Source organism: Drosophila subobscura, chromosome A (assembly GCF_008121235.1).
Source record: "Drosophila subobscura isolate 14011-0131.10 chromosome A, UCBerk_Dsub_1.0, whole genome shotgun sequence".
Classification (NCBI taxonomy): Eukaryota; Metazoa; Arthropoda; class Insecta; order Diptera; family Drosophilidae; genus Drosophila; species Drosophila subobscura.
In genome coordinates this window covers 2401959-2415728 of record NC_048530.1, presented here as the reverse complement: position 1 = coordinate 2415728, position 13770 = coordinate 2401959, and the positions used below count along the sequence as shown (strand labels likewise).

General features: G+C 40.8%; 1 protein-coding gene and 1 long non-coding RNA gene across 9 annotated transcripts in view; one reads left to right on the top strand and one right to left on the bottom strand.

The window, feature by feature from the left end:
* Positions 1–13770, bottom strand: part of LOC117900589 (neurobeachin) — a 185220-nt gene that overhangs the window by 123777 nt on the left and 47673 nt on the right. The gene's annotated exons all lie outside the window — the stretch shown is intronic.
* LOC117900761 lies at positions 143–3425 on the top strand. Its single transcript, XR_004649295.1, has 3 exons — positions 143–245; positions 2843–2848; positions 3415–3425. It is a non-coding gene; the product is annotated as an uncharacterized LOC117900761 (long non-coding RNA).

The window sequence follows — 13770 nt, the reverse complement described above, 5'->3', positions numbered from 1 at the left end:
CATCAAAGTTGCGTACCAAAAATTTGCATAGATGGCGCCACCTTCGCAAAATCAGCTGTGAAACCCAGCGGTCATTATTGAAAAGCACGTGCAGTGAAAAAGTACCAATTTTATTGCTGTTTTAAATGTCTCATAAATTGAAAAATACGATTAACTGATCAAATTTTTTGGATGCATTTTATTCAGTAGGGTTTTTACTACGTGTTCTGTAATGCGAACGGTATCTAGTGGTTGGCAATGTCTTCGTAATTGTATGTCAAAGTGAGGCCTTCAATACGTGTCAGTTAGTAGTAAAGACTAATTTTTGAGAAAGTTTTTTTAATAGAGTGCCACCTAGTCCCACCTTGAAACCTATTGTGTGTCGTAGACCAATAAATGATTGTTAAAATGTATATAGTCACAAATGCCACATTTGACCACAACTCTTACAATTTGCATTTATAGATCATAACCTCAAATGAGAATTTTCAATGTTTTTTGCCGTTTGGAACGGAATGCAGAAGAAAATTGCGAAGTAGGGTACCATTTTGCATTGCATTTCAGCCACAGTATTAGTCACTAGCTATTTTGGAGGGCTAGAGTGTAGCCAGGGTAATATTGTTTTAAAATGGAAACTGCTGAAGAGCATGCTCTGTGGGAGAAAAAATGCGATTATCTTAGATTTTTAGGTTGTTTTAACTCGTGCTACGACTTTTTTTTATAGAATCTTGATCTGCTAAACATATTCCCATCCTTTTTTTGCTTCTAACATTTTGAGAAAAAAAATTAAAAACCGATTTTCCCTTAAAAAAAGGAGCTGCCACGCCCATTTTTTCAAAAAACCTTCCTCTCCCTATTCTTAACTTATATCAAAAGACTAAATCAAAAAATCTTGTTCCGTTCGCGAGTTATTCAATTTGGCCAAGAAAAGTGGTCATCTGGACCATAGTGCACCGTCTCCCGTCTACACTCCACTTACACTATAGAGAGGAATCTCTCCCTTTTTGCTTCACCCAAAATCCCACAGTTCACAGTGGGTACAAATCTATGCAGTGCCTGTATAAACTTCATGGCTCCCCAACTTCTCCCAGATTTACTCTTCCACAACTCAGACGCACTAGCGAATTGTGGCAAAGTGAAAGCTGGAGAATCTATAAATTCATAGCGTACATTGCTGTTCAGAAAATCGTCTTCTAGTTACTGCGAAAACAATATGCAACTATAATTTTATAGGAAATTCGTACAGAAAACATCCATAATGTACATCAAATCAATTTATAATTCAGTCTGTTCACACCACTGTGCCCCCGTATGTCCTGAGTGTGCTTCCCTTCAAGCTATTGAAACTGAGATGGCGACCGCCCCATAACCCAACTTCCAACGCAACCTCTCGTCCTTCGTGATGCCTTAATGAGCTCCATGGCAGCAATCTGCAGTGTCGTCTGCTTTAACATAATTAATAAAACCCACACGATGGACCATCGGACAGGCCACGATCCAGTAGACAGACACGGATAATTTTCTTGAGAAAGCTTTGGTTTTTTGTTGTGTTTCGCTTTTGTTGTGCATTGTTTTCACGTTTAGTGCTGATTTTATTATAAATAATTATAATGTTGCAGAGCAGGCCAAGCGAAAGCCAAACAACAACAAACAGGAGAAAGAAAAAAATAATAAAATCAATAACCGCCACGGCCTCAAGCTGAAATTTACATACAGCCCCCAATTCGCCCCCCACTGGTTTGGAAATGGGGCTGGTGTTGGGGATAAAGGTTCTTTCGTTGGGTGGGTGGGTGTATTTCGTTGGCTTTCAGTTTGAGGATGGCTGGGGTTTTTGCGATTGAGTTTTTGTGCACCTCAAGGCAGGGGCCATCGGTTCCGAATATCTTTCACGTTCTGTTCTTGGGTAGCAGCCAGTCTCAGTCGCCTCTACATCCTTTGATGATGGCGGAGGGGTGGCAATGTATATTGTTTCCGGAACAAGGACAAACAATGGCAGGCGCGCACACAATAAGCCAATCTCGATTATACTCGAAATTCGTTTTGGAAAATTTAATTTCGTTCAATCGCAGATATATATTAAAAATTGTGCCAATGAAAATCAATACAAATAAACGAGAATAAGTACAGACGGAGAAAAGAATGCAGTCAAACTTCATACAACAATGGGAAACATAATACGTACAAATATTTATTTACATATTATACAAATAAATATTATTTCTTAGCATTTGCCCATTTCCAGGACCATTTCTGGGTAGCCGAAACACGCCCCATGGTTATTGATTACAAATTCCAAGCAAAATGCCAGTAATTGGCTACCGGACTGGCCACGAGTTTGCTCTAGAGAGTAGTTTGCCCTACCTTCATTAACAATGAATTCAAAGCCAATTATCCGTTCAAGGATATGGGAAACCCAAGCACATGTTGCGACTCACATTTATTTGTATATACATACTTACATACATACGTATATCTATATTATAGGCTAAACGGAATGCAACCTCCTCAACTACATCGTCATGTGCAGGCGTTCACTTGGTAAATTATGACTAAAAGCCTGAAAATAATTGGCATTGCTGAGGGCAACACACACAGAGTAGACCCAGACCCCGTCATAGAGAGTAGAACGTTTCAGCAGTGTTCTTCGGGTGTAAAGTGAGTCAAGTCCCAAGGTGGGGCGGGGCGGGTGGAGTTGTTTTAGTCAAAGTATTCGAAGTTCCTCAATGCACTGTGCACGTTGGTTATTTATTGTGTATTTGCATTATTACGAGTAGAACGAACAACTCAACTGTGAAGAGAGACCGGAGCTATGAAAGCAGTGGAAAGGAGTGGAACCCCACACACAGCACATCACATTGGATAGCACATCGTATCGCTCAAATGGCCGTCAAGGCTCGGACAGCTGACCGAGTTCGAGGTGGGGTTGGGGCTCGCTCTTCCTTCAGTTAGATAGTCAGCGACTACATGTCGCTTTATCCTTTGTCCTCTCTGCACCTACACACAAGGGCACACACACAACAAACATTATTGGCAACTTGTTTAGTTTGTTTTTGTAATTTTGTCATGTATGTAAGGACTGAGAAGGACCCACTCTCGTGTGTGCGCGCCTCGTGCGGGGTTTCGGAATGAAAAATTTATTGATATTTTTAGACCGCTTGTGCATTCTACGTGCATAAGGACCCAGGCATCGATCCTTGCCATCGTGTGTTTGCTTAGCTAATAGAATCATCTCAACATATTTATGTCACATGAAACTATTTATTTGTCCTCGGAACACACCCACATCAGCCCCCGTTCCCCTCCCACGCTGCCTGCATACAGACATTGTACACTCACTGACAGACAGATACGACAGGATATCAGACAGCTACGACAGACTGAAAATTGCACGGCCAGCGCTCTCATAAAAGTGGAACCAGGACCAGAATTTCATAGTAGATCTAGTCTACATTTATCACAGCAGCAGGAGCGACATAAATGGAGGGAAGCGAAGACAAGAATCTGCATTGATTGATTCAGTACTTTCCTGTACTTTCATGTATGTGGTGGCAACTGTACCTCTTCTGACAGGAGAAATAAAAGTACTTCTGGGGACACAACTGTACTTTCTACGACAAAAGGCAAACTGTAATTTACAGTTTCCAGTATGAGCGCGGAGGCAACTGTACATATGAAACTGCACCAAGAGTCAACTGTACTTCTTTCAGTATTGGATACCTGTATGCACCATAGAGGCAACTGTACAATAAAATAAGTTTAAGCCGCAAAAGTGTACTTCATTTCCATTTGAGTTTAAAGCTACACTCGCTCACCCACACTACGCCACAACTATGTTAACTGGCAGCAACTGTACTTGACTGGAAATACCATGAGCCGTGCATCAGCTACATTCGCCATAAACTTCCACCCGAAAAAAGATAAATGCTTACACATGAATGCAGTCCCTTAACGTACAAGCCAAACATGACTTCCATGCCCATGCCCATGCCCATCCCCCCCAAACCGTAGCCCGCAGCATGGACAGGACGAAGACGTACATCAAACAATTTCGGTTGCAACATTGGCAAGTTTGACAAGCCAGAAGATTGAGTACGTGCTGCACATTGACAAATGGAACGAGCTCGCGCTCGCCACGAATCCCTGGGATTATGTTCAGCGCCCGTGCAATTGAGGCAAAGGCGTGCAAGGGCGCGCCCTGATGATGGATCAGCCCTTCCGCATAGGAAAAACTCCACATTCGTTTGCGACTTTCTGATGACTTACATACATCCAAATTGAATATTTTTTTTCAGATAACACTCACCTGCAAAGAAAAAAAAGAAATTTTGATTAGTTTTTGCGCAAAAATAAAGAAATGTGTTTAGATTTTGGGGTAATGGTGGACAGGCATAAAAAAGATGTGACCGAGTCTCAGCAGAAAATATTTATCCATACTATAAATCTTTATTAATTAAACATATTAATATATACTTTGAGCGTCAATCAGCAGCACCCCTCGCTTAACCATGGCAAAGGAGTGGAATTGTAACGAAAAATCAGCACGTACTTCTAAATTTAAATGAAAATGTGACCCTAAAACTTGTCAAAAGACTTCCCAGCCTCCAAACTGACTTGTCTAATCCATTTTACCGGATAATATCATCAGAGATTAATAAGTTTGAGCTTTAATACTCAACGAAGGTGCTGTAATGGCTTCAATTCAAAATATGTCCCGTTTGGGCAAACTTGAATTTCATGAAATCCTCAAGATTGTCACCCTGTGGCCTGCACTTGAATAGGTTCTTAGCCAGACTGGAGAGACTGGAGGTCATTGCATGTGGCAATCTTTCTCCCTGTGTGCAAAAGACGAGAGGCATCAACAAATGTGCATTGAAATACGGGAGAAGTTATGGCGCGCGGCGGTGGTGGCGCGTCGCTGCAGTTGGCATTGACAAAGGCCAGGAGCTAGCTCTTGGCTTGTTCCGGGGTCGCTTTACTCTCTCCCTAGAGCCACAACCTCATTCTCCAGCTCATTCTCGTTTTGGATGGCTTATGCTTTCCGGCAACCACCACACCACATGCACGCATTCCCATTCAATTGGGTTTCATTGCAGTCATGAATTTTTAAAGAGGCAGAAAAGGGGTAGACTTCTACGATGACTGAAGTGGGAAATCAAATGTTTGTAATTAAAATTAAATATTCTATTAAAGGATCAAAACTGCAAAGCCAAAAGGATGCTGCTGCAGCAATGCAGCCGGTAAACATGGCAATCAAAAGCGCTGTATGCATATAAAGTAGATGGATGCCACAGACACAGACGCAGGACACAGGACACGAGGGCATATGTACTAGATAGATGAATACATATGCATGTATGTACATATACCCGTGTATATATTTCATAACACAAATGTTTAATCAACGCAGCAGCAGCAGCAGCAGCAGCACGAGGAGGAGGGGAGCAAAAGGGACACTGCCCGGACCTGGGAAAATAAATAGCACATCATCAGCTCTCAGCGAGAAGGCAGTGTGGCAGAGTTGCAGAGCGACAGAGTGCCAGTGGCACTATGGCAGGGAGGGGTGGTTTTTGGGGTCTAGGACTGGATCGTAGTGACAACTAGGCAAGCGTGAAATGTCAAGTGCTCAAGCCTGAATTCGGGTTTGACAAACACACACACACACACACCAGTAGTACCCACACAGAACGAGACGAACCAACGACTATTGGGGAGCAAAAGCAAATACTAGTCCAACGAATGGATGCAATGCACAAAGCAAACACAAACCAAAGATATCTGTTTGGTTTTGCTTCTTAAAACATCAATTAATAATTGAATAATATATCTACACACACACAGCAGGATATTAAGTGGAAGGAGTGAACATCCCTCACGGGCGGTCCACTCACACAGACAGCATGGGGACAACCATCCATCCATTCAAATGCATCATCAATAAATATTTGACGATTTTAATGCAGCAATTTCTAGAGCACATTCCAGAAAGCACAACTTTAAACAGATAATTACACTCGGAGAAATGTGGCTCAACTCTTTCATGAAGGATTAACATTTTACAACACTTTTATTATCTATAATTTTATTCCAATGCAGTACTCAATCCGATTAAATATTTGTATTTATTTTGAATCTAAAGAGATATTGCTCTGTTTAATTATGTCAAAATGTGATTGAAAACAATAATGTAATGACATATGACAGCCATTAAGGTGCTATAGCATTTCATTCAATAATTTCTGCAATAATAACAGCAATAAAATAATTAGTGTGTGGACGTGCCATGACAATGCACCATCATCATCAGCAGCGGCAGCAGAGGGACGACGCCGCATTACGCGTTGATTCTCGGAAAATATTTATCAATTTGTGCATTTATTCTTGCAGTAATTTAATTGCCAGCTTGCCATCGTTTTGTCCTGCCAAAATGAATTTTAGTGAAACGTTTTATTACATGCTCTAACGCCAATTACAGATTTTCACATTTCATTAATTCCGAGTGGAGCATTTTCCAACCAAATAGCACACAAAACTGCTTTAAATATTCACAAGTAAAACAATGCAGAACCAAACAAAGCGGAAAAAAATATATAAAATTGTCGCTACCAGCAGAAAAGGTGTTAGATAATGAATGCACTCCTCTCCCTGTCCCTCACTCTCTCTCTCTATCTCTCATTGCAAATAAATGCTAAACAATTCGAGAGCTTTTATTACCATTAAATATTTATGAAGTTATTCGGTTCAATTATATTTTTTCACGTACGCCGTATAATTATGCAGTGGAACAAAAAAAATGCAATGAATAAATGAATAATAATTATATAAATATTTATGGAGTTTTTAGGCCGATTCAGAACAGTTGCTAATAATTTGATGTTATGCAAATTGGGCACCACTGACCCTGACTCCGCCCCCGCAACCGTTGGACACCACTGACTCCGCCCCTGCAGCCGTTGGACACCACTGGCAGCAGCAGCAGCAGAATCCACAGTGGATGCGGCTGGGCCAAAAGCCACACTAGAAATTGATTTGCGATTGTTGTGCGAATTACGTTTGAGGCACAAATGAATTAAATTGATTTTGAATTGATTTGGTTTTCTAGTTTCAGGTTACGGGTTGTGTGTGTGTTTCCCCTTTGGTCTTTTTGGCCTTCCTGCTTCCTGCTCTGCGGGATAACCTCACAGCCAGCTCCCAGCTCTGTGACCACTAAAGCACAGACAGAGGTAGTGACAGAGAGAGGGGGGTAGCCATATCCCCCCTGGTTAACCCCTCACTCTGCATTGGAATCAGGTTTCGGTTTGTGACAGGAGCAGAGAAAATGGTTAATCAAGAGCGTGACTCTCGCCCCAGGTTGAGTGCTCCGTGTCGTTTAGTTTTACTCGGACTTCCTTTTGGAAGGATCTGCTACCTTCTAGCTGTGCTCACAGTAATTGTCTTGATTTTTTTAATGCAGATGGAAGCCTTTCCGAGCGCATATCCAACTGTCGCTGGACTGAGACTCCAACGAACTTGAAAATCTAGGGTATCAAATGTTTCAGGCACACGGAAAAAGTCAGCCGTGGCTTCCTGTTTTGGGTTTGTTGCTGGTTCGTTTTTATTGCAACGCATCCTTTTTATGTTCTGCTGTGATTGTCAGCCTACCCCCCACCCAACCGTTCAGGCATCCGGCATGAAGTCTACCCCTACCCCTCACTCTCACTCTCTCTCTGGGTCTCTCTATCAATGTTTGCACTGCGAACCGCACACACACACAACAACTAGTCCCCCAGCCCTCAAACCCCATTTACACTCTCCCTCTCCCTGTCGCTCTGTTATGCTGCTGCTGCTGCTGCATTCCGTGTTGTACATAAATATGAAATTTATTAGTGAATGTTGCATATCCTTTTCTGCGTGTCAGTTCCGGCTTCCATTGCACTGTCCAGCCAACCCGGCAGCACGGCAGCCATCCAACTCGACCAGCAGCTGCAGCTGCAACGACATCATTATTGGACATGGCCCCAGCACGCCCCACGAACACTCTTCCCCCCCCCATACGTGCCTCGTATGCCCCTCATGCGACTGCCACTACCATGCTGGTGAAAAAGTCAGTATCGTGGAATGCTCGTTCGAAGGGGTTTTTTGCGATTTTAATTTGTTAAATGCACTTTTGTCCGGTTCACCCCATGGGCACATCGACAGCGGCGGTACTTAACCCCACAACGGCATATGGGGGTCAACATGGAGAGTGAGCAGCAAAGCAACAATGCTTGTGGATTGAGAAAATGCTGGTAACAATGCACTATGGGTAAAAAAGCTAGACTTCTACAAATTTGCACAAATGCTCGTTAGACTAAAGTAGAATTTCAAAAAAAAAAAAAAACAATTTTGTCTATTGGACCAAGCTTTCCTGTCACAGTTTATTGTACAAAAATGTATTTAAATGCTTAACGACGATAAAAGATCCTTTAAACTTAAATGATTAACTGGATTAAATGATTGATTGATTAATTGAATTTAATTTGATTTGATATGCATTTCGCCAAGTACTTATTGATCAAAGCAATAAATTTGATAATTTTCTTAGAAATTTCAATGGTATTGTCTTCAGTTTGACAGTTTTCGTCAATACTTTCTAGAGTACAAAATTGTATTGCGTCTGCTTCGCGACTTTTGTTGCTCCAGACCTACAGCAGAGCTGCATAAGTGAACTTATAAGCATCCGCAAAATTTAATATTTTCCGCCATTTCACACCACTTGATGCTGTATTAATTGGTTAATAATATGTAACTTGAACCTTGATTAAGTGGTTTTCTATACAAAATTAATATTCCGCTGAACCCACATGTGTTTGTATAAAGCCAAAAAAACATTGGATATTTCAAAAACAAACACATACATACATACATACAGAGCTATAAAAAAATATGTATTAACAAATAATTTACATCATCTGATCAATGCAAAGCACCTCTGAATCATCTGACGTTGTCTTCTAAAACTAATTTTATTCTATTTTGATATCCGGGTATTAAAAAATGAATGCCAAAAAATGTGCTTTTTTACCCATAGTGCAATGGTCAAGCTTTTTAGCACAATAAAGAAACTCAATAAAAAATAAGATATTTTTAAGGCTGGAAATGAAAAATGTTTAAAGTAGATATACGATTTCTTGACAATAAATACATAACTATCCATTTTTTATGCTAATAAACTCTAATAAAAATATTTTTAAGTTTTCAGTACGACAACAATTTCTGTATCTATGAATAATTTCCGTTTCCTCCACTTGAATCCCATCGTGTCCCTCTGGGTTAAAAACCCCTGACCCATCACTCTTTCTCTTTCTTGCTCTGAAACATTAATTCATGTTTGCTTCTCTCCTCTCTCTCCTTCTCTTCGGAAACTGATTTTCTCTGGCAGTCGCAACAACTTTCGCCTTCGCAGCAACCAAAATCAATTAATGCAATTTCATTATTTGAACACTATTCGTTTCTTTCCTTTCCGTATGCATGTCTTTCCTGTCTTTCCATTTCTGCGCATCTTGTTTGGTTTTCCGCTTTTCCAACAATATTCGTCTGGCATTTCGCATTATTTAAAGTATTTTTTTTTACGTCATTTTTTTTTTGGCTGCGTTTCCCCAATTTTGCAGTGCGAAAATGTATTCATTGCAGCCTACAAGTGGGTTAACTCTTTGGGGTGAGCTCGGACTCTTTACCGTCTGAAATTTAGCTCACTATCCGAATTTTCGAAGTCCAATGGGTGTGTATGTATATCCCACGAATCGATATATGTATGTATGTACATATACCCATAAATAGATAAATGTATCCGTTAGCCAGGGTATCATGTGCTTCGTTCCCATACTGTTACACTCTTCCATTCTTCGGTTTGGGGTTTCTTTTTTTTCCGATGTGAGCTTTTACGCTATTATTTGATTTTTATTTGGGTTTCTGCTCTGCTCTCCTCTTGCCGCATTTCATGAGTTATTGTCTCTCGTGGACTCTGCGGCTTCAATGCGAACTAGGCCACTGATTGGTGATGTGAAGAGAGGGTCGAGAGGGTAGCCAGCCAAGCTGTCGCTGGCCTTTTTGGCAACACTGCCTGGTCCCCCGTTCTGGCGTCATTTTTATTCCCATTTTATGCCCCCACCATTTTCGGTACTTTTGCGGCGTCTCCTGAGGCAAAGAGAGTGAGAGAGAGCGGAGCGGTGCGGATATGTTTGACACTCTTACACTCATACTTATAGATACACCCAGAGAAACTACATATATTGAAAATCTAACATTTACACTTAGATTCGAGTATTTAAACCAAAAGATTGGAAAAAGAAAATTTGCCTTTTTTTTTGGATGTAACTCCAAGCGATTTCCATTTAATTTTACCCTTTTTGTATGCTTATATTTGTTTTAAATATTTTTAGCCTAATTTACTATTTAAAATTTCTTTGACTGCATGCATGTATGGGAATTGTTGGGTGTATTGGGGATGTGTCGCTTCTGGTCAGGATATGCTGGAGGCTAGTGCGTTTCCTTAATGCGACAATGTTTGCTCAATGTCACAGTCTCTCGCCAGTATCTCGCTCTCTGTCTCTCTTGGAGTCTATGTGACTTCCGTTTGTCGCATAGCACTTCAAATTCTGAGATATAACTACATATGTAAGTATATGGACGGGTATATATAAATAAATTTACCGCCTAAAGCCACTTGACATTGACAGTTATGACACGTGCTCAAGGCTCGAAGAAAACTTTTGACTTGCGTCTCTAGGCGGATTCCCGGAAATCCTCATTAGAAGCTCCACTGAAGCGCCGAGTCGTCTGTCTATCTTGAACTTGAGCCCGACTCTGAACCTGAGCATGAAAGGCTTTGCTATTGCAGCTTGTTGATTCAAAATGCACTGGAAATTCCACTTGAGATTTAATTAAATTGCGAAATAAATTCATAGTTTGATTACAGCTCAAACACTTGCCAATTAAAGGCATGGCAGGAGGTCAGTCTCCGACAAATAAACAGCACTTTAAATAAATATTTATTAAGAGTAGAAAAAGGCAGCTAGATGCCATGGAATACCCTGCACATTGTGTGAACTTGTGAGCATTCCTTTGATGCTGACTTTGCGTAATCATAGGGAGGTAATCAACCCACCAAAACTGCAGTCAGCGAATGTCAGAAGGCGGTGTAGTGTAGTTGGAGCACCCATCAGAAGGCTTACAGAAGGATTTCCAGCAGATAATGAATTCATATAATGATTAGGAAATCAGTAAGGCATTCAAGAGAAGTCCAAATGATGGACAAATCACTGCGGAAAACCACAGAGGAAAAGCGTAAGAGGAGGAAGTGTAGGAGAAGGGTGTACTCTCATGTAGATGAGACTTGGTCTGAGGCGATCTCCCACTGCTGTAAGCAAGAGTCAAGGATCAATCCCTCTGTTATTCCTAATAAAGAGTGAAAATTACCCACAATGTGTATTTCTTCTCCATGTATTGTGCATATTTAGAATTAGTTTTATTCAATGTGAATAAACTTTTTACCAATAAATGAAGATATAGCAGATGCAAAACATAAAATAGATTTTAATTGTTGTTCCCCTGTTGACAGGGGAATGTTTAAGGTACATTTCAGTGTGTGCACTCGTGTTAGGCTATGTCAAAGGTATTTGAACTGTGACATAGGGTCCTGACATGGGGTCAGATGTTATCAGTTCTTACTTAAATCAATTATCCATCATTTAAATGTGTATAAGTGAATTAGGTTGGCAGCAAAACGAGGAGCACTCATTGAAGTGCGAGTATGCAGTCGCGTACCCTGTGTCTCGCTCTCGCTCTCGCTCTCTCTCAATCTCTATCTCTATTGCAAGGGCAAAAGTACATATAAATATCTAACTTTTATTTACATTTTCAGCTGTCTCACTCTTTCGCCCTCCCTCTCTCTCTCTCGAACTGCTTTTACTCTCCCACATCTACGGAATAGACTGGAATTTCTCTTTGAGCAACAAATGCTGTTTTCTTCTGCCTGTGTGTGTGTGTGTGGGCTGCACGTTGCATGTGTAGTTAAGATGCTTTGGCTTAACCTTTGACTACACGAAAAATATTCCAACAATTTTGTGTGTGAATTACCCCACACCTCTCTGCCCTTTCCCCTTCTCCTCCTGCTTTTAGCAAAGTGAAAGCTTCAGTTTCCACTGCTTCAGCTGTTTGATAATCAAGCGCAAAAATGGAGGTAAACTAGAGTACATCCCTCTCCGTCTATGGGTGGGTGTGTGTGTGTGTGTGTGTGTGTTATCCAAGATGGCAGCAAACCAACATCCGGTAAGGCAGGAGAACAGACGTGGAGAGGCAGGAGGCAGGTGGCACAAGTGCGAGGAAATGCAAGGAAGTGCCAGAAGTACAAATGTAATGGCAAATTTTTGAAATTAGTATGCAACACGCATCACAGTGGCAGGAATGGCATTGCCACTGCCTTTCATTCTCACCCCCTCTCCCTGTCTCTCTGTTTAACGCTCGTTTGCTGTCTCGTTCTGTCTCTATGGCTTAACTTTTATGTGATGTTTTTTCTTGTGTGTGTGCTTGTTTGTGTGTGTGCAGACTCCGCACAGGCGTGTGGAGGGGTTTATACCAATAAGCGGCATATTTAAGCTGCTTGTTGGTTTGGTTTTAAGTAATTTTTATAGCCATTCTTTCGTTCTTCTTTTTTGTGTTTGCCCATTTGCCATTAAGTTTATACGATGAAAATGTGCATAAAAACAGGAGTTGGTTTTTGTTTAGGAATGAAGCGCAGAGAGAAGCAAATGCCGGAACAAAACTAATTGCAGCAGCACCCAAGAACAGTCACACTTAAAAGTATACGAAACAATTCCTGGTCAATGGATTTAGAAGTTAAAAATTGAACAACAAAAATGTTTCTTTATTCTGACCCTTTTTATTAATTTCAATGTGAAGCAATGGAAATTTGTAAATACAAAGTTAAATAATCTTTCTCCGATCTATTATTTAAGCGTTTTTTTCTTGCAGTACTCGTATTTTTATATATTAAAGTTTTAAGCTAACAAAAAGAGAGAACATCGCCAAGAGATAATATAAAATGATTCACAGAATGATACTCCCCCCCATGACATGGAAACCAGTTTTTTGCGCACATTTTGTTTTGCTTCTCTGGTGAGTTTTCCTCTTGATTTGAGTGTTTTTTTTTTGTTTGGGTGGCATTTTCGAAGGGATTTATCTGCAAAAAGCCGACTTTGCCGCCGCTGCTGCCTCGTTTTGCTGACCCTTCCAACGCTTTTCGGGTTCCGCTCACTTAGATTCATTAAAACAACTGGCGGCAAAAGTTGTCATGGCCTGGGATATACTGCTCGTAGAAGATCAGACCGGCGGAGCTATACAAATGAGACTAAAGAAAAACTCTTACTGCTGTGGCAGCGGGAAAACTATTCTTAAGCTGGGTCCCAATCCCTAGACTCCACCAAAAAGAAAAAGAAGAAAAAATGTCAGTTTAAAACTATTTTTTTTTATTCTTTCTTTTATATATTTCGCCCCAACCCTGCCTGCAGTTGTTTTAGTATTTGTGCACAAGTATTTTATATCAATTTTTAGTGTTTTTTTCCTTTTTTGTTTTGTTTCTTTTTGGGTGGAACTTGCATTTTGTGTCTGATGCTGATGCTGATGCTGCTGCTCTCTGCTTATATCTACTGCTCCCTCTTGTCCTTGTGCAAGTTGTCGTCTAACTTATGGCATCTCATTTATCTTCGTAACTTGAGACGGAAGACGAGCACGACGAGGACGACCAGGACGCCCAGCAGGCACAGGGAGAGGAGAAGA